This window comes from Phocoena phocoena, chromosome 17 (assembly GCF_963924675.1).
Source record: "Phocoena phocoena chromosome 17, mPhoPho1.1, whole genome shotgun sequence".
In the NCBI taxonomy this organism is placed as follows: Eukaryota; Metazoa; Chordata; class Mammalia; order Artiodactyla; family Phocoenidae; genus Phocoena; species Phocoena phocoena.
This window is the reverse complement of record NC_089235.1, coordinates 76039623-76061044: the sequence shown is the minus strand read 5'-3', so window position 1 is coordinate 76061044 and position 21422 is coordinate 76039623.

The following is a 21422-nucleotide window of genomic DNA, read 5'->3' as shown; positions in this document are numbered from 1 at the left end:
TTCATAAGCAAGATTGGTCTGTAATTCTTTTTGTACTTTATTTGGTTTTGATTATCAGGGTGATATAGCTTCATAAAATAAGTTAAGCAGTGTTCTCTCCTTTTCTGTTTTCTTGAAAAGTTTTTGTAGAATTGATGCTAATTCTTCGCTAAACATTTGGTAGAATTCTCTGGTTTATGTTTGTCATATTATTAATTTTTCAACTTGTTTTCCCTGTTTTTTATTTTTATGTCATTCTTTGGGTTACTTGCACGGTTTGGGGAATTCATTTTGATTTCTGTATAGTGTTTTTGAGTGTAACCCTTTGTATAACTTTTTAAGTGGCGGCTCTATGTATTATCTCATACATACATAACTTATCATAGCATATTGGTTTTGACATTTTATCAGTTCCAATGACACATAGAAACCTTTCCTTTATGTTCCTTTATCCTCCCTTGTTTGTGATGTAGTCATCTTAAATATTTTCTCCATATGCATTTACAACCTCCTTCAACAGCGTTATAATTTTTAACACCCCTAAACCTAGAAAACTTAAGAGGGAAAGAAAAAGTCTATTATATTTACCTATACATTTGCTTCCTGTGTGTTTTTCTCACAGATTGTCTCATTTGATTCTCACGTCATTTCCTAAAGTAGATATGACATTGTTATTTTCTTCCACAGACAACAATCTTAGTTGTATAAAGAGACTCATTGTCCTAGCTTACTAGCTCCTAAATGACATAACCAGCATTTGAATTCCAAATCTAGGACTCTTTTTTTTTTTTTTTTCCTCCAACAGACTGCCTTTCTAAAGGAATACTGCAATGATTAAGATAGGCTCCTATAGGACAGTCAGACTGGGTTTGAATCCATATTCAGCAATGTGGGACTTTTGTGAATTAGCAAGATTAACTCCTTCTCTTTGCTTTTTCATCTGTACAAGATGGTAATAATCTCATCTATCTTGTAGAGTTGTCATAAAAATTACAACCCTTAGGGTATATTAATGGGTACGTAAGAAGTTAGTTATTACTATAGATAAAACCAACTTTACATATAGGAACTTTACAAAGAGGAGTAGAGTTGGCATGTCGGTATGAGCACAGAGACTAGTTTGACGGGAGCTGAAGGTGTGGTTGGAGAGTCCTGTCTAATGATCAATTTGCATAGGTAAAGCTGAGCCACAGATTACTTTAGCTTCAGATGGGAAGACAAGAGGGGCTAGCTGAAAGATTTGAATTGCAATAGTATGATAAAAGATGAATTTTTAAAAGATGACCTTACCCAAAGGGTGTGTGGAAAATGCACCGGAGGCTGAGAACTCTCTGACTTTCTAAGCCAATCAAAGTCTACAAAGTTGACATGTCTATTTCCTTGATTCATCTTTCATAAGAGCTCCTGTACAGATCAGTTTTTTATAAAATTAGGCTAAATTTTCAAACAGCATATCTGGGTTTAAGGATTCGTTGTTCATTGCAAATAGTCCCAGCAATAAAAAGATTAATTTTCAACAACTCAGTGCTTATGGTTGTAATGTATTCTCCTGAAATACAATTTTATATCATACCACTGGAGGGGAACAGATTGAACTCAGTTCTTTCATTCTCTCCCTTATTATTGAAATATTGAAGCACAAAAAAGACACCTTTTTTTCCCTGATTGCTTGTTCTCTAGCTGCTGGCACATTGTTGATTCTCAAAATTTCAAATATCGCTGTCAAAGTGACGATATCTCTGCACCACAAACAAGTGTCAGAAATAAAGGAACTGCAAGGGGAAAGCACAAGCTAAATCAAGAAATCTCCAACCACTGCACTTCCTTACCAGGAATAAACGTTGCTCAAGAAAAAAGAAATAGAAATGCTTGACTCTTTGAAAGGAGCATGGAAGGTTCGATATGGATTCATTTATCATCTCTGGCAAGCAACGCCTTCTGGGTGGCTGCAAGGGACTGCCACGTTGCCTGTGTGTAAAGCCTGAAATCAGCAGAACCTTCCCCTGCAATCTATTTTACAATGCCTAAGAAGGAGCTGCCATAAATGAAAAAGAAAAGGAGCTGCCTGCATATGTTCTCAGATCAATATTTTCCAGTGGTGTGCCTTTTGTTGTGTCACAGCTGAGGAATGTCTATAAACATCAATAAAGAAAAAGGGAAGGAAGAATCAAAGAGAAAGAGAGGGAGGGAGGAAGAGGATGAATAAAGGTGTAACATACTTCTTATTACTCTGTGCTAATCTCCTCTAGGTTCTGAGGTTATTGTGAAGCTTTATTCATGGACTAATGGTTCACTGATACTTTCTTAAACTAATGTTTGTGGTCTTTATAAAGAATACCTTACATATGTCTAGCATCCTGTGAAACTTCTATATCCATAATCTCACTCAGAGAAGTCGGCAATGCTGAAATAAGTATTGCCACTGATTGAATATGGATATAGTAAATGAACGCAGAGAAATTATCAATCCAAAATAAAATAAGAAGGCCAGTCATTTGCAAAATGGTCTGTTGGACCACAACCATATGATTCAAAATCCAATGCATTTCTGCTACTTGTATCACTTAGGTAAATCAATTGTCTGAAATAGAAGAGCATCTATAATCACAGTGCGGTGATCAATAATCAAAGCGGGTTGATTGATGTATGGTTAATTTGACTGGGCTAAGGGAAACCCAGAAAGCTGGGCAAACATTATTTCTGGATGTTTCTATGTAGACATTCTAGAAAAATTAGCGTTTGAATCCGCAGACTGAGTCAAGAAAATCTACTCTCACGGGTGTGGGTGGACATCATCCAATCATTTGAGGGCTTGTATAGAATAAAAAGGCAGAGGGAGGATGAAATCTCTCTCTGTTCTTGAGTTGGGACATCCATCTTCCCTGCCCTGGGACATCAGAGCCTGTGTTTCTTTTGCCCCAGGGAGGTACTCAGGTGTCCCTCCTGCTTCTCAGGCCTATTGCCTCAGACTGAGAAACACTATGGACTTCGCTGTTCTCCACATTTGGCCAATGGCAGATTGGGAGACTCCTTGGCCATAACCATATGAGCCAATTCCTATATCTCAACTTATATATCTATATCTATATATAAGATGTATATATATATCAGTGTATATCCTACCGGCTCTGTTTCTTTGGAGAACCCTGACTAATACAGATAACTTTCCAGCTCTCCGCCTATTCAGCCATTGATAAGCTCTCATTCGCCTTTCCTTTCTCCTTCCAGAACCTCAGCCCACTGTTTTGAGTATTTCTGTGGACTTTTTGATATTTAAATTCAGTATGTTATATCAGTAATAGTAATAATTATTGTTGTTAAAATGGTTCCATATTTGTCTGGGGTTTAGGCTTCAGACTGGTTTCTATCTACTTGACATGTTCCCATCAGTCTTCAATACTTTCTGTATTTTCTGGCACAAGATGTCCTAGGCTTACCTTATGTTTTTCCAGCCGGGGACCGAAAATTGGTTATTTCTTCATGGAGCCCACATTCCTTTTCATGGAAAATATTATCTAGAAATCAAGACCTGCTATGCGGTAGATGTATCGCTCCTGGACTGTCCTAGTAGCTCCAAATCAAATCCAAACTATTGCATTCTTCCTCGCACTTTCCTCTCCCACATTTGTATATCTTTTTTTTTTTTTCCTTAGAATTAGAACCCTGGTTCCAATAGCATCAATCGACTTACTTTCTCTATCTTGCAGTTCCACTGCACAGATACCACTATCAACTATCATTCTAACGATTTATTTAAGACTGCTTGCAGTTTAAAAATTATCTGGATTACAGTTCAGAAGAGGAGTAGCTGTAGGCTAGGGACCAGCACACTCTACCTGTAAAGGGCAAGATAGTAAATATTTTGTGGGTCACATGAGGTCTCTGTCATATATTTTTCTCTGTTTTTTGCTTCTTTTAAAAAAATCCATTACAACCATTATATATAATATATATATATTATATATATATATATAACACACACACACACACATATTAGCTAGAAGCTGTACAAAACAGGCCAGATTTCATTAACAGGCCATAAAAGCCAGCCTTATCCTAAGCCACTGAAATAGCATCACTGCCTCTTGGTTCTCTCTGCTGTATTTTGTGTCCAGACTGATTTTTGTGAACCACAAATTTGATGCTGTCAAACACATGTTTTAGAAACAATTTAGAAGAGGAGGTAGTTAGGAGATGAGTGTAGTTGTCCATGTATAATATGATTGTGAACCTGGACCAGCTCTGAGGCCATGGACTTGGAGAGAATTGTCACCACCATCAATGTGTGGAAGGGGGAGCTTGGCCTCATATGTTTTGCAGTTCCTCCCATTAAGACTGAGCGTACTTTTCCCAGCCCTTGAAACAATCTTTAGACAGGTGACTCGTTTGGTCGGTTGAATATTAAATGAAGGCAACGAGGAGCCGAAAAGGCCTTGCACATTAACATGTGTCCCCCGCTCGGTACCCTGACCCTATTCATTATCATTTTTGTTTTTCACATCTTTATTGGAGTATAATTGCTTTACAATGGTGTGTTAGTGTCTGCTCTATAACAAAGTGAATCAGTTATACACATACATATGTTCCCATATCTCTTCCCTCTTGCATCTCCCTCCCTCCCACCCTCCCTATCCCACCCCTCCAGGCGGTCACAAAGCACCGAGCTGATCTCCCTGTGCTATGCGGCTGCTTCCCACTAGCTATCTACCTTACGTCTGGCCTTTCAGAGGATGAGGGACTGGAGACAGGTGTGCAGCCACACAGCTTAGATCCGGGCCATGGAAGTAAGAACATCCTAGATGATCAAGCCCCAGCCAAGCAATCCCAAACTGGAAGACCTGCCCACCAGCCTCATAGAATCACAAGTCATATAATAGTTTTAATTACTATTATCATTTCATAATTTTAAGCCTCTATTTTTTGGACTTTTTCTTTACAGTAAGATGTCTTTTTATTGTGTTAACCTGGCTAGATTGAGCTACATTTTACAGAATTCTCTTCCCTGTGTGTTTCCTATTAGGATGGGCCACAGGGAGATTCTTACAAGGTCTGGAGGGCAGAAGAAAGGCATTAGCAGTTTTATAACTGACATACATTTTTACCAATCTATGGACTCACGTCATTAGAATGAAGCAGCTTCTGGGCCGGGAATTGCTTTACAGTCCCTGGATTCTCCTTCAATTTTTAAGGCTCCTGCATCAGATGTTCATGTTTAGCTCTGTGACAAGGGGCCCTGGCTTTTGTAGGTTACCCACATCACCAGGGTTAGAAACAAGAGCAGACGTGGGTTTCAGCACACTCTCGTGGGATTCTAACTCATGCTTGTGAGGTTCCAGCCTGCTCCCGGTATCCCCCCTACCTTCCTGCCCCACAGACTCCAAACTCCAACCTCAGACTTGGAGACACAGCCTTGTAGAACCTGCCTGACTAGCTACATAATCATGCAAGCCAATTCCTTCTAACAAATCACCTTTTATACATCCTACTGGTTTTACTTTTCTGATTGAACCCTGACTGATACATCAATGGCTAATACAAAAGGCTCTGAGAGAAAGCAGGGCTCATGTGTAATTTGCCTTATTATGGAAGGTGTCAAGAAAAATAAAAAGGACAAATTTGGGCTAATTTCTCAAGACTATCCAAACTTGGAGATTGAAAAAAGACCTTTTCATGCCCATGTACTCCAGAGACTGGGATACACCCCAGAGATAAATAAAACCCTTCAATGACACAGTACACAGTGATGGCAGAATGAGGATTAAGGGCCTACTTCCTTCCTGATCGAGAGATATATGAAAGAAAGAAAATTTGTATTCTCTGCTGCTCCATGAAACTATAGAGACCTTGCTTTCTTGTCTGCTGTCCGTTGAAGAATTGAGGTGGTCCAATTTGTAATAGAAGCCATAGATATTACACTCTCCAGGATCAGACTGTCAATCATTAACAAAAAGATTGAATTTCCCACATCAACAGTAAATTGTTTGGGACCCTTGTAGTAGTTAATATCAGATAATAGTCTTTTAATATCAGATCAGGTCTTTTATAATTATATGTTGATCTTTCAATTATATTATTATTATTTTAGTAAAGCAGAGATGTCTGAAGGGGAAAAAAATAAATAAAAGATTCTAATATACTCAGACCCAAGGTACCGTCCTTAATTGTACCAACACTCAGCTAATTACCTTTGATAGATGATTTACAGTTTACATCTTTAACCTTTTACAGTTTTAAAACCCAATGAAATCAACATTTCTTAATAGGACAGTCGTGTCATAAATACAGAGACTAATTACCCTGAAAGATCACATTAGAAGTAAACTACCAGGTCATTAGCTGGAATCTGAGACTCTATACTCAGGTGAGTTGAAAAGACACACATGAACTGTAAGGGGGTTTCTTTTCGGAGGCGTAGCAACAAACTCACGCTATTATGAAAGCGAAGATGTGTCTCTTTCAGATTCCACCATAGCTTGATTACCACTCACGGGGTTGAACATATCACTTAGCTAACAGGGAAGTCCTATATCAGAAGCTGGAAATTACTTTCCTCAGTGTCTTTAGTAACTATGATCTGCAAGTATTTTCGGGCGGTTTGTTCAGGGCACGCAGTTAGACAGGGTAGGAAGTATAGGAGTAGATATCAGACTCACTGGGATTGAGTCTAGAATTAGTGTAATCACCCTACTGGTAAGCCTGTGGATGGATGGGCCCTGGACAGACATATGCCCAACAAGACCTGGGTTCCTGTCCAGACCCTGCCAAGTGAAGGCATTGTTGGAATACATATGGTCTAGCTGGTACAATCAGGACACGCGTCCTTGTCTACACCCCTGTATCACTACTAGGACGATAACCATGACAACATTTCTGAAATCCTCTGAGACTTGGGCACCTCAATGGTTAAATGGTGAGTAGAAAGACCATGCACTTGATGGGAACTGTTATGAGGTTAATGTAGCATAATATATACAAAGTCCTTAGGTCATTGCCTGGTACATCATCAACACACCACAAATGACAGCAGTATAATGAAGGTGCTACTCCTATTCTTTCCTGCATGTACTCATTCCTGTAAGCGTTCAGGACGTCTCCTGGCCCAAAGTCATTCAGGAATATTACATCCTGGTGGGAGGGAAGGACCTGGCCCCCAGAATTCTCTCCGTGTTCAGCACCTAATCTTCACTCATGCACTCATCATTGCATTGGCATCCTTGCTTGTGAATTTCCTTCCCCTTAATCGTGTTTCTTGTTCTCCTATTGTCATCTTACCACCACCAGTTTGGGGCTTGAATTTATTGAAACTTTTTTGGCTACGATTTTAACTTAAACTCAGCCACACTGCTCACCATGATAAAAGTCTATCTTGACCTGCCCTGACTCCCAATGTCTGACAACACTTTGTAGAGCTCCATGTAGGCTATATCCCTTCTCGGTTTGCATCAACTTTAGAAATGAAACCTAGAAATACATCTGATACTACTGGAGACTTGTCTTAAATATCAACCACTGGGCTGAGGCTCTAAAATATCCTACATTTTCTGCTAGTAATTTATTCCCTGAACTGGGGTGGTTCAACAATCACTCAGCCACTATCTCAGGGGGCCTGGCCTCACGTTGCATCACGTCTCTGTTACTCGCTGGCTATAAGTGTCCTGAATAAATATTGACAAACATGAATCATTCATTCTAGCAATATCTCTTGAGAACCTACTCTATGCTAGGTAGACACTGTTCTAGACCCATGTTATTTGTAGAGACGTATCATGTATCCAATTCCATGAGCAAGATGCTTGATATAATAGAAGAAATACTCAGCACACTGAGAGCAGGGCAAACTGATCCTGACAAGGGAACAAGGCAGAACTTTAGTGTGAAAGAGAAACAAGAAGCCTGCTGAATTGGACGGGTGGAGAGAGTACTCCAGGCAGCGTGTAGGAAGCTTCACATGCAAAGTAAAGCACAGGCATTTTAATAAATGACATAAATTAGGTAATTGGAACATGGCTGGAGCGCAAGGCCTGGGAACTAAGGACATGTGACAAAGACAGTGACAGATGGGATTAACATGCAGGAAATATTAATTCCGTCATTCTCCATAGCCCCCCAAGAGGCTATACCTTGCGCGCCATGGCCTTGCACTTGCGTCGGTCAATGGACTGACTCAATGCCAGTCTTGAGCCAAGTACTGAGAGGCATTTTATATTTCCACTCATCTCTCTGGATGCTTCTCACCTTTGCCATGAGAACATGCTCAGATAACCGTTTCAGCTTCAGCCTGGGTCCCAGAGTGAGCCCTTGGGTGGGCCTGCAGTCTGGATCCAAGCCCAGGTGACCTAATCAAATCAAGCCACCTGCCAACTTTCATAACAGTGAGCAAGAAATAAATGCCTATTGTTTGCCGTGGAGATTTTGTGTTTGTTTGTTACCCCAGAGATAGCTGACAATGTCTTATAATGAGGTAATACTTAATATTTAAGACCCTGATATATATTACCTTGTTATTGTCCTTCCAACAACCCTACGAAGAATACGTTGTTACCTGCATTTTACAGACAAGTGAACTAAAGCGCAAATGGTGAAGTGACTTTCTGAGATCACACAGCAAGAGAGTCTAGATTCCAACCCATCTGGGTCAGAAAAGGTGAGACGAAAAATGTTGTCCGAGTCTGGAAACTGCTGGTCTTTTAATCATCTTACAAAGGTTGCATTTCCTCTTAGAAGTTTGCAAGGCATTGAAGAAGTTTTAGCAGGTGAATGACACTCAGATTTTGCTCTAAGGACCCTCTGACCTCTGTGTGAAGCATGAATTGAAGGAAAAAAGAGGGTTCACAGATAGAAATAAGAGCCTGTATGACTTAGGCTTGAACTGGGGCGGTAGAAATGGGGATGGCCGTAGGTAGACTTTTAAAGACTATTGTAAAGGATTAGCAATTCGGTAGAGTAGAATTTAAATGATTCTCATGTTCGTACAGTGAAGAATGGGATGCTGGGAAAGGGCACTCTTACAAAGGAATGGTCAGGCAGAGATGAACAATTTGGTGTCCTTGTAGGCAATGTCTTGGAGGATGTCTGATAAATCGTCCTGGCCCTTCAATGTGAAGTCTGGGCTAGATAACGTGTTTTGATCACAACAGAAATCTTGCGAGTGCATGAGATTGCCTGGGGAGAACGTAAGACGGCCTAGGACAGAGCCTGGGGATATCTAGGAACAGAGAGGAAGAAGATGGGCCCAGAAAACCCTGCCAGGAGGTAAGGGCAGAAACCAGGGGAGCATGGCCCTGGAGAAGCTAGACCAAACCTTTCCAGCAGCAAACCATCACAGCTTTCTAATGCTGCTAACACCGTAAGCACGTGTAGGGTTGAAGGGTGTCCGCTTTCACATAGCAGAAGCCACCAAGTCGTTGACATGTACTAAATGTTCTTCATCTTCTGTTTCATAGTGCTCTCATTACACTACATGCTCCAACCAGCCTAAATGAAGAAAAGCTCCCTTATGTGCTCAGTCAGCTCTCTCTTGTCTCTTGGCAGGGCTGGCTTCATGCATGTCCAATCTGTACAGTAGAGGTAGGGCCTCACTCAGAAGAAAGGCAAAGTTGCTTAAATGCTCTGCTGTCACCATCTAGAAATCCGGAATGCTTTTATCTTTGAACTTGTATTTTGGAAGTGAGGTTGGAAGGGTTAATGGAGTATACATGTGCTGTGCATGCCCACCGTTTCTTGCTGGCTCATCTGCATATAGCATTCTTGACGCCTCGGGGACACAGAAGACTGGTAGACAGGATGTGTGAGAATTCAGCAAGGCTCAAAAAGTGTACAAGGTGAGCATACTTGCAACTAAGGGAGGGAGGGGGATGCTGGCTGCCAGGAAAGGCTGAAAATGATGACGTAGAAAGAAAGGGAAAGATAAGGTCACCTGCGATTCCTGTTCCTTTAAGTCCTTCCTTGTTCATCAGTAAAACGAAGGTAGAGCTTGTTGGTAGAACGTTTACGCTTCACAAAGTAAAATAAAAACCACGAGTTAGTTTTCTGCAGCATTTCCACGGTTCTGGTAAAAATGAGATACCTGTGCGTGTACAAACCACGCAATTCATTTTAGTGATTTTACGTATCAGTTTAATGCATTTATATCTGCAACAAAACCCGGTATTGTATAATATAAAGGTGAATGGATAAATTCATGCCAATAATTCGGAATTTTAGTTTTTCTCTAGATAGAATGCCATCAGATAGCACATGAAAACACTGTGACAAGTGACAGACGGCTCTTTGAACAAGGGGACCTTCCTTTGCATTATGCACAGGACCCTACAAAGTATGTAGTGGGCCCTGCCTCTGGGTTTACGTATAAAAGGAGTCTGCACATACTTCAGGTTTCAGCTAAAACGTCACTTCTTCAAAGAAGCCTTTCCTAGACATTCAACCGTGTTTTATTTTCTCTCCCTCTATGGTCATCTGTCATGTTGTGTGTGTTCTTTTCCTTTATAGTCTTTTCTGATTTATATGTCTCTATTCTTTTCTAGACTATAAACACCTCAAAGGCAAGGGTGTTATTTTCTTCACTGTTATATTCCAAAATCAGTGTATGTAGCTCATTTTTTTCATTTTTTTTTTTGGCAGTACGTGGGCCTCTCACTGTTGTGGCCTCTCCTCTTGCGGAGCACAGGCTCCGGACGCACAGGCTCAGCGGCCATGGCTCACGGGCCCAGCCGCTCTGCGGCATGTGGGATCTTCCCAGACCGGGGCACGAACCCGCGTCCCCTGCATCGGCAGGCGGACTCTCAACCACTGCGCCACCAGGGTAGCCCTATTTTTTAAAATAAAAAGTGTATTAAACACAATATATTTACAACAAAGAAGTGCCAGATGTAATTTTCATTAAAGAAGCAACTTCGGAGAAATGTGAGTGGTTTTGGATATATGTGTGGAATTTGGAAAGATGTATACTGAGATAAGACCGTCCCATTAGCTGGAGGCTGATGAGGGAGCATTTTGCATTTCTAGGGGTTTTTTACTTACTTATTCAACAAATGTAGTTGAGGGTCTGCTATATGCTAGGCATTTATATTAGTGCATGGGATACATGAAAAACCCTGTCCTGTGGTGCTTAAATTTTATTGGAATGACATTTTCAGCTCTGTACTTTAGGAAGGCCATATATAGATATGATCAGGAGATCTCACCGCAATATGGATGCACCGTCGCTGAGATTTTCTTCAACAATCTCATCTTCTTTTCTGGAAATGTTAGAATCTTGTGGTAATCAACTTTCACACCTGACCCTGAAAGTCTCAAAACTTATCTAGGAATTCAAACCTCTTGTCACAAAATGAATGCCTTACAATTGTGTTTGCCTTTCTCATCTCATTTTACAAAATCTAACCTTATGTGAATTCTTGAAAGATCATTCTACCCCGTGATTTGGTCTCTAGAAACAAACTGACATGTGTGGATTGCCAAGTGTTGTGGGAAAAAGAAACGCAGGATTTTGAAAGAGAATTTTCCATTTCCAGAGGGAACTACAAAGGTAGAAGCATTTAGAATAAGGAGAGTTTGAAGAATCCGCTGGGTAAAGACCTCTGGCCCCTTTACACGAGTGTTCAGCACTCTTCACCATAATTGTTTGACTACCTTGGTTTATTTAGCTCCCAAACCATCAGCCAAGAGGTGGTAGGTGAAATCGCAATAGGATATACATCTCCTCAACAAAAAGTAGACATTCCAAAGAAAAGAAAATCAGACAAGGGTGAGAACCATGAAGAAAACCTACATCTAAAGGAGAAACTGAAGGAGGTAAAGGAATGGAGAGAGTGGTCTTGGTGATAAGTGAGAAAGTGCAAGCACAACCAGGGTTTACGGAAGAGACAGGAAGCTGACCTCGGTTTTGCTACATTTTTGAAATGTGAGTCTTTTCATGAAGCGAGGCAAAATAGTCTTAAAATTATGGCTTCCCAGACTTCTTATAATCAGTTCACCTGAGGAGCTTTTTAAAGGGCATGGCTGCAAGACCAGGCATACACATTTTTTTTTTAAAACAACTTCCCAGGATTTTGATGTAGTACCATCAATAATGTTTTATTATTGTATTTTATTTTTGCATAAATACGATTTAGAGGAGCAATGAAGTAGCACCATCTACTCCTCGGGCACCTCAGAGTTGGCACAGAACACAAAAAGTTTACATCAAAATCTAGAAAGAAGAATGGATTTTCCTCATTAAGCCATGTCACCACAGATGGAAACAAAACAAAACAAAACAAAACTGGGAAGTGCAGAACAAACTAGTTGTAGTCAGTGAAAAGAAACGTTTTAATAACCGCATGAATAGCGATTTCAGCAGTCTTCAGAGCGTAAGAGACGGGGAATTGGGGCATCAGATGGAATTACGTAAGATGAGAGTAATGAATAATTATGTTTGGTATTTTTGTATAACTTTATTAGCCGAGTGCTTCTCTGTTCTCGCTGGATTTCTCAAGAGAACAAATGACAGGCTGGTTTCCTATATGGGATTCACTTGTTTGCTAACCTGACAGCGTAATGTTTGTAGTCACGGGAAGTGCTCTGTGTGAAGTGGGATTAGGCGGGGCAGAAACTAGCTTATGTAGAATCAGGCAGGATTTTCCAAGTGCAGCATAAAAGCCAGGGTTACGGAGGGAAAAAAAGGCAACAATAAGTGGTCCTTAGGCGCTGCATCGCCTCTGCAATCTTTGATGAATCTGCAACCATGTCCTTCAGTCAAGCCACTCTCCTGATTTTGCAATGCCTCCCTTCTCACTGTATCTCGGACATCTCCCTGTAGCTTCGCCTGGACTACAGGAAACCCGAGGTCAGCGCCTCCACCACAGAACGAGTGGTCTTCCCCCAAGACCTCCGTGTCTTCTCTTCGCCGTCTTACAGAGCAGTCCGTAAAGTCACAAACCAGCATTATCTTCCCTATCTTAATCTGCACCTACCGTGTATTCTTTCTCCTTCATCTTTTCTTCTGTTGTTATTCTCACCCCAACATTGCTGTTTGCTTACATTAAGACCCTTTTGTCTGAGGTCCTTGTTTTTAATTTCTTTCCACTCCAGATACCCACTGTCCTGGGGAGAAAATGTAGAAATGAAAATCTGATCAGATTCTTCGACAGTTTAAAATGACTTAGTTGCTACCAGGATCGAGACCCAAGATGTTTGATTTCGCAGCTCCTTTGAGCCTCACTTGCCTTCTTCTCTGAACCCGGGGGGCACAGAAAGTTGACTACAATGGTAAGAACACACGTTCTAGAGTCAAGGGGTGTGGATTTCTATCCTGGGTCTGTTGCCATTTAAGCTTTTGCGTAAATTTGGTATCATCTGTGATATGAGGATGAGGAAAATGAATAACAGACCAACCCACAGGGTTTTGGCTGGCAGTAGTTAATACACGTAAGGACTTAGGACAATGCTTAGTTAATGATAAGTGCTCAAAGACCATAAGCATTATTTTTGCTTTTTCACTATGCTCTTATGTTCATCTTCATATTCTTTTTTTTTTTTTTTTTTTTTTTGCGGTACGCGGGCCTTTCACTGTTGTGGCCTCTCCCATTGTGGAGCCCAGGCTCCGGACACGCAGGCTCAGCGGCCATGGCTCACGGGCACAGCCGCTCCGCAGCAAGTGGGATCTTCCCGGACCGGGGCACGAACCCGTGTCCCCTGCATCGGCAGGCGGACTGTCAACCACTGCGCCACCAGGGAAGCCCCATCTTCATATTCTTTTATGTCCCTTCTTTCTCATATTTTTATGGATTTCCATGTGCTGTTTCCCTTGTCAAGAAGCGTATCTTGCCCTCCATTCCAGTCTCAGTTTAATGACATCTTCAGGAAAGCCTTCCGTGGTTTTTTAACTTTACCCACACCACACCCAACTATTTGTTTTAGGAATCTCATCTCTGAGTTCTGTTTCAGTAGTTCTGTATCTGATACCGACCAGGGTTCTTGGCCTTCCCCAGTCAACAGAAATTGACTAGAAGCCAGACAAGAAATTCAGGCAAGGCTTTATTTGGGAGTGGGGGGAGGAGGGAGAACAAACAACAGGTTCCCTTGCTCACTCGCTCCCCAAGGGGGCGTGAGATGGTTCTTTATTTGGGGGTGAAGGTAGGAGTGTGTCCAGGGGTCGGGCCGGAAGGGTGTCTTAGGTGTTTTGCCTGCCCCTTTCGCGGTGTTGAGTGCAGGGGGCATGTGCAGTACCCCACCTTTGCTCCCAACGCCCTGCTTTTGCTCCCAGCTCTTCAGAAGTGGCAGCTGAGCTTTTTGGCCTTTTGTATCTTTTTGTCCAGAATTTGCCCCAACTGTGCATGCACGCAGTTATTTTTAGTCCCTTATGGTTTCTTTGTATTTTGTGGCTCAAGGAGAGGTTTGTCCAGGTGCAGGCATCGCAGCACTGCAGCAAAGGGTCCCAGGTCCCAGCCTGTCTCGTATCTAAGTTTATAATAACCCTTATTATAATAATTTATTTACTTATTCGCCCCTGTCAAGTGCATTCCTTAATGACAGCTCATCTTAGTACCCTCACTGCTTAAAGCCTGGTACACGCTCAGTGCATTTGTCAAATAAATAAATGGATAAAAAGGGAACTGTGAAATTGCCACAGTGAAAAGCATAGAAGAGAATTAAATGGGGGACACTTTGCCACATCTGAGGAAACACTGAAATATACAGACGAATGGCAAATGTTTTATCTTTCTCCTCTAAGGGGTCAGGAGTATAATAGAATTAATGAAGGCTCTATAAGATTTAGTCTAGGGAGGGAAGCATCCCTCCCTAGATTTCAAATTGCACCAGAGCTAAGTGACCATGAAATGGAGAGATGGAGATGAAGTAAGAGCAGGGTGAGGATGCGGACATGAGGGACCAAAAGGAACTGGGGAATTCGGGCAGATTTTCCCCAAACTTGAGAAGCCAGGGGCTCAGAAAGCCAAGAAGACACAAGGTTTTGAACAGCAGGTCTGTCTGGCAAGGGGGAGAATAACTCCTCTGTGACTAAATGTCTGAATGAGGTTGATTCCACCAGCTAACCCCGGCACGTAGGGCACGTGGTCAGGCACCCACTTTTTAGTCCAAGGAAAGAGAGGACAAATAAAACCGTCTGGTTAGGTCTAGTTTTGAGTTTGTTTATATGTTTGAAGCTGGGATCTTTTCACTCCTGCTGAATGTTATGACCGAGTCCCATCCAAATTCTAACAATGAGGGCATAACTGTTATCATTTTAAATATTCTTTACATCACTATTCTTGTTATTTGGGCTGGAATATGCTTTCTCGGTGGCTTTGTGATGTGTCAATTTGGCAAAACTGAACTACATTCTCAGCATCTTGTGTCTTGTATGTTTTCTCTTAAAATGGACCACAGGGAAGTTCTTGAGAGATCTGGAGGACGGAAAGGAAGCTACAACTCTCTCTTAAGCCCACGTGCTTTGTTGCTGATCTGTTACTGACTTCATTGGTACAAAGTAGTGACACTCTAACTTCTTTCTTCTTCACCTTCTCCGACTCTTGGACCATGAGTGTGGATGTTTAGGTTTGTGGTGAGGGCACCAGATTCTGCAAGGTACCCGCATCGCCCATATCAGAGGCAAAAATAACCGATACAGGTCTCAGTCCATCCCCATGGCTCCAGCTCACGCTTGTAGATCCCATCCTGCCCTACTTTACCTCTGTCTTTCCTTCCTGACTACTTGACCTATAGGCTTCAAGCTCTAGCATCATATGCAGAGATACAGCCTTAAAGGGCTATCTCCCAGTTCCACAGTTGTGTTAAGTCCAAATCCTTTTTAACAAATCTCTACCTCTGTCTCTATTTCTGTATCAATCCTCTCTTTCTGTTTGTGGGTGTGTACACACACATATATACATACATGTCCATATATGCACGCATGCATATGTACTCTATATATATATATATATATATGAACTGGTTCTGTTTCTCTGCTTGAATTGAGACTGATACAGAAGTCTTCTTCTGTTTGCTTACTTAAGCTGTATCTTCCACACAGAATAAAGTGTCTTAAAAGTCTTGTTTGCTATGTAGACACACTTTTGTAATCACAAGTGCCATCCTTACCCATGATCTCCTACACATTCTCACACCCATTCCTTTTGGGGATTGACATACATACACTAATACGTATAAAATAGATAATGAATATGAACCTGCTGTATAAAAAAATAAAATACAATAAAATTCAAAAAAAAAGAATCATGGAAACAACAGAACAACTACAAAAGTTAGAACTTTCACTTTGCTTAATTCACAGGTATCAAAAGGTGAATTTTCACTGTCCTAAAAATATTAAGTATTGGGGAACTCAGTAGCTTATAAGAAAACCCTCCCACTATTTACTATCTCTATTAACTAGAAATTCCTCTCCTTGTGGTGATTTTTAAAAAGTCATGTTCTGAGAACTCATCTAATGATTTTGCTGCTCCTGTCTGGAATACAAGAAAATAAGTCTAAGCCGTAGTTTGCATATTAATCCTTCAGAAATCACAAGGCTGTCGTGGTGTCCCCATGAGTCTTGGGTTCTCCGGGTACTTTAACTTTTCTGAGCCCTTATGGAGTACTTTAGTGCAGTCCCAAGGCTTTCTTCCCAACAGGACAAACTGCAAGCTCCCTTCCAGGATACGTAGCCTGAAACAATCTGAAGTGTTTTTGGACTCATTTCTTAGAGAACTGAATTTTGGCACCTGCAGTTTCATAATGCATTATTGCACAGCCTTGAGGCTTATATTCAAAGTCAAGTACTTAGTATCTGACGCTACGGTAGTTTATCTGTGGCATGCTTTGAAATGGAGTTAGGAACGCACTATGATCATGTAAACCCCCAGACTGGTCATAAAGAAACATGACAGCTAGTTGGAGAAGTTCTAGTTTGATTTGTGGCACCCTTGTTGAGTTGCTTAGTTGTGATTATAAATAATACACTCCCTAAACGTAATGAAGTAGTGACTGACAATAGAAAATCAATAATGCATGAAAACACCCCTGTGAGTTACTGATATTGAAGCCATCCTCACACTGCAGGGTTCAAAGCTTGTTCAAAAACCACTTTCAAGGAACAAGAAGTGAGGGCATATACGGTAACATTGTGGAGGATGAGGTCATCGACTAGCTTCACATTCACGGTTTAATAGCTACCAAGATGACTCGATTCCCATGGGATGGGGAGTTCATAGACACAGGTCAGCTGATTTATAGTATGGCTTTTTAATTGCACCAACATTCTTCTTCTTCTTTAACTAGTGCCTCTGTTTATGGGAAATAATAAGTAAAGCAAGGACCTGGGCCTTTGTCGTTGTTACTGCAAAAGAATAAGCCCTCACATGTCATCTTCTCGAACATGTGGTTTACAGGGAATAGAAGAATGATTAGCATCCACTCTGTAAGGTGGCAGCTGACACGTGGTCCTCAACACAGGACAGCACTGCACCCAAGATGAGAAGCAGAAGGGGACTGTGCAAAATCAGTAACAACATAATAGCGTTTGAAGAGGGATTAGGATATTATGGGAGACGGGAGAAAAATGTCGTAGGGAGGCCTTCCATGAGATAAAGAAACAGATGAGGATAAGATTCTTTCAGGCCAGCAATGCAAATGTTGTTTAAATTCCTTAGTCCTTTACTCCATTTCTAATCTTTTTTCTATTTAAAAACATCTCCTCTCTTCAGTTACTTCCAGCATTCATGGTCTACCCCTTTGGAAATGATCTAAACCTACTTGCTTCATTGCTCTTTTGCTTTGTTTTTCCTCTTCTGGAACAACACCACCGTGCCCTAATGCCCTTTCTCTGTAGGATCCATGACTACTTCTAGGCCACAGAGATGTACGGGAGAAAAATCATACATTTCTATCTACTGTGCTACTCTGAAACTTGATCTCAAATGCGAAGGAATGCTGCTGACCTTGTCCGGAGAAGCCTGAAGAGATTCCTTAGCCAACATCTTCTCCCTTTTTCCTCAATAAATGTTTTTTATAGTCTCATAACTCCTCAGATCTCGCATCTCTCTGTACAGTCAGAGTCTCAGCTGATGACCTCAGCTCCAATCCACAGAGAAGATAAAACTCCAGTTCAATGACCATATAAGTTCTAATTGAGAATGGCTTTTGGTTGGGGCTCTGATTTAACCTCCTGAGAACAAATATAAAAATGCTTGGGAGGCATGCCCTGCATTTCCTCTCCCACTTTTGGAATAAGCCAGGGCACCTCCTCCATCTCCTTTTATTCTTCTTCTAGAGTTTCAGATCCCAACAAGGTCTACATTTTCAAGGACCTCACATTGCCTCCCCTCCTCCACAGATACTGGGATTTCAATTCTAGTAGCCTCTTTTCAATAGCATCAAATAATCACACACAGAAATACACACAACACACACATACTATTAAATATCCAACTCAACCCCAGGTTCCACTCCTAATACCACCCACTTCTTTCTTACTGCTTCATAACCATGCTTCTTGCAAGAATTGTCTGAACTCTTCTTGGTTTCACTGTCTTACTTTCCACACATTCCTCAAGTCAACTACTGGGAAACTATGTGGAACAAGTATTTTTTAAAAGGGGAAGAAGCAATTTTGCACACCGTATATTTATGCTGTCATTATTCATACCAGATAAAAATGTACATAACTTAAATTTTCTATAAAGGGAATTTAAATCTCCATTTTTTGTTTATTACATTTATGGTTAGACAACAGCAAAATAAATTTTAAAATATGGTGCAGTACTCAACAGGTAAGATACAACGTAAATTTTAAGGTAGGCATGCCAATGAGAGACTCCATAAATACCTGGCTCCAGAAAATGTAGATAGTGCACACTGAAAATTAAGAAAAGAAAACAATGCTAAGACCACAGGTGGTAAGTGTTGGTACTGAGGACAAGTAGCTCTGCAATGCACAATGATTTTCCACTTTAAACCAAAAATACAAATCCCACAGCAACAAAGGACATGGAACAAATGAATCAAATCAATATATACAAAAATATTGCTGTGAAGCCTGATGAGAAAGCTTTTTCAAGTTTCCTTCTCAAATAAATATGATAGACGGGGAAGCGTTAGCAATAGTCATGAGCATAAGAAGGTAACGAGACCCCCAGTTTTCGAGGTCAGGGATCTATTAATGCTAGGATGATGCTAAGGAAATAGAAAATATAATAGCTTCAATTTATTTATACCAACGCAACATTTTATCTCGTCTCATCTTTTCTCTTTCAGCCAAATGAATTTCTCTAATAAAAGTGTTTTAAGAAATTTATATGGGCTTGAATTTAGACATGAAAGAGTTTTACATTTTCTTAAAATTGCTGTCTTCCTCCTGATTCAGACAGGGGAGATTCAGTTTGAAGCAAATGAGGCAACTTTTAAAGGGCCGTCCACAAGACAGCACAGGGGAAGGTCAATATATGAATGAACTAGATCACCGTACATCGGCCAAGAACTTAGCAAGTTCTCCTAGAAGAATGCCATTCAATAATGTTGCATTTAAGCATCCCGGTTTCCTTATCTTAGAATACAGAGAGAGACCGTGCTACAAGGATGCTTCTCTTAAAAAAAATAATAATTTTGTTGCTGTCATAAATGAGATCTTGTTTTATATTCTTGCTGGCACAGTTTATAAATGTGAAGGCTATGGATTGCTGGGTGTTAATTTTATACTCTGCTATCTTACTGAAGTTTCCCAGTTTGTTCTCCTGTGTTGTGTTTTAGTTTAATTATGCCCTCTCCAGATGGCGATAGCTGTAATGACTTTTTATGTACCTTTCATTATTTTTCTTTTCAAATTGCATGAATTATTTTCTCTAATGCAGTCATAAATAGTAGTGGTGGAGTGGGCTTCTTCTCTTGTTCTTCTAATTAAAGGAAGTGGCTCCAGTGATTCCCACGTTAACCATTATGTTTGTGTTTGGTCCCAGAAAAAACTAGTTCTTGGAAAAATTTCCAATGGTTGTACCCTGTATACTCCAAAGAACTTCTTCTTCGCTGGCCCCCAAGTTTTTAGGGAGGCTTTATAAAGAAGCGTGAGGAACTATCACAGTCTCCTGCAAGGTGCTCTGAGGAATGCAGAAAACAAGGACCAATCAGGCTTCTCTGCCTAATTGGACTCAGAGCTGCATTTTTGTTTCATTCTAATCTGATTAAATCCACTTCCTTTTCCACTTTTCAGGCCAATAAAACCCGAAATTTATTAATATACATGTGACTATAGCTTTTACGCGTGTTCTCATTTTATTGATGGCCAATTCATTTATCTGTGGCCAATTCATTGTTAGATCACTGATTACAACTAATGGACAATTACAAAATTGAGGATGTGTCAGGAAAATGCCACCAAAAAGTTCTAGAAAAGTTTTGACCATCTGAGAAATAATTTACTTTATGGATCCTTAGATGGACTCCTGGAATTTCTCTCCTGGGCATCAAAGGTCTAAAGACCCAACGTGACTGCGTGGCATGTGTGAAATGGCTTGCCGATTCCGGAGGAGTTATTGTCCCAAGAATTGTTTTAAGGTGATGACTGCAAGAAAGAAGGCTTGGGTTAATCTCTGTTCTGTCCCCTCTTAGGTTAGTTGTCTAAGGCAAAATGTTAGTAAAATGTTAATAAATGTTATTAGTTATCACTGAAGTTGAGTTTATTCCTCTGTAAAAGAGGACCGTCCATTCTTTTTATCTCACACTCTTACCATGAAGATAAAAAGTGATCAGTGGGACAGTACTTTGAAAATTCACGGTTCTGCTCAAATTCAAGTCTTCAAATATATAGTGAGACCCAACAGGACAAGAATTACATTAGTCCTTAATTATGTCTCTCTATAATGTCTGTCCCATGCCACTCCATTTTATTATTTTCCAATCTGCTTTCCGTGTTGTCATCAGATTGTCCTGCTATAAATGAAAATATGATCCCATTATTCCTCTGTTAACGTTTTTTATTGAACCCTCAATGCCTGCATAATAAAATCGAAGCTCATTTACAAAGCCAACATCAATGTCATTCTTCAAGTCCTGGTTCCATCTGCCTCCACTTCACCTCTCCTCCTTGATCAGGCAATGCTCTCCTCCTCTGTGCTTTTGTCAATCCTGTTTCCTCTCTTTGGATTCCCCACATCCATTCTGGAAGCACTACCAGTGTGTTTCAGTAACTAGAAACCCTTCCTTCCCGGGACCCCCTACCAAACTATTGATACAATCCCTAGCTTTTTGTTTCTACATGGGCCACAGTAGGAAGTTTGGGGCCATGTGATTCTAACAGAAGTGAGGGATGCCGCTGCCAGGACAAGGCTCTAAAACCACTTGTCGGGATCCAGGGGAGCAGGCAGGGGACTCCAAGGAGAAGAAAGTGGCCAGAGGCTTAAACACAGATTACAGCTGAGCTGTGGGTGAAGTGGAACGTGGAAGCGAGGTGGGCAAGAAATAAGCCTTTATTG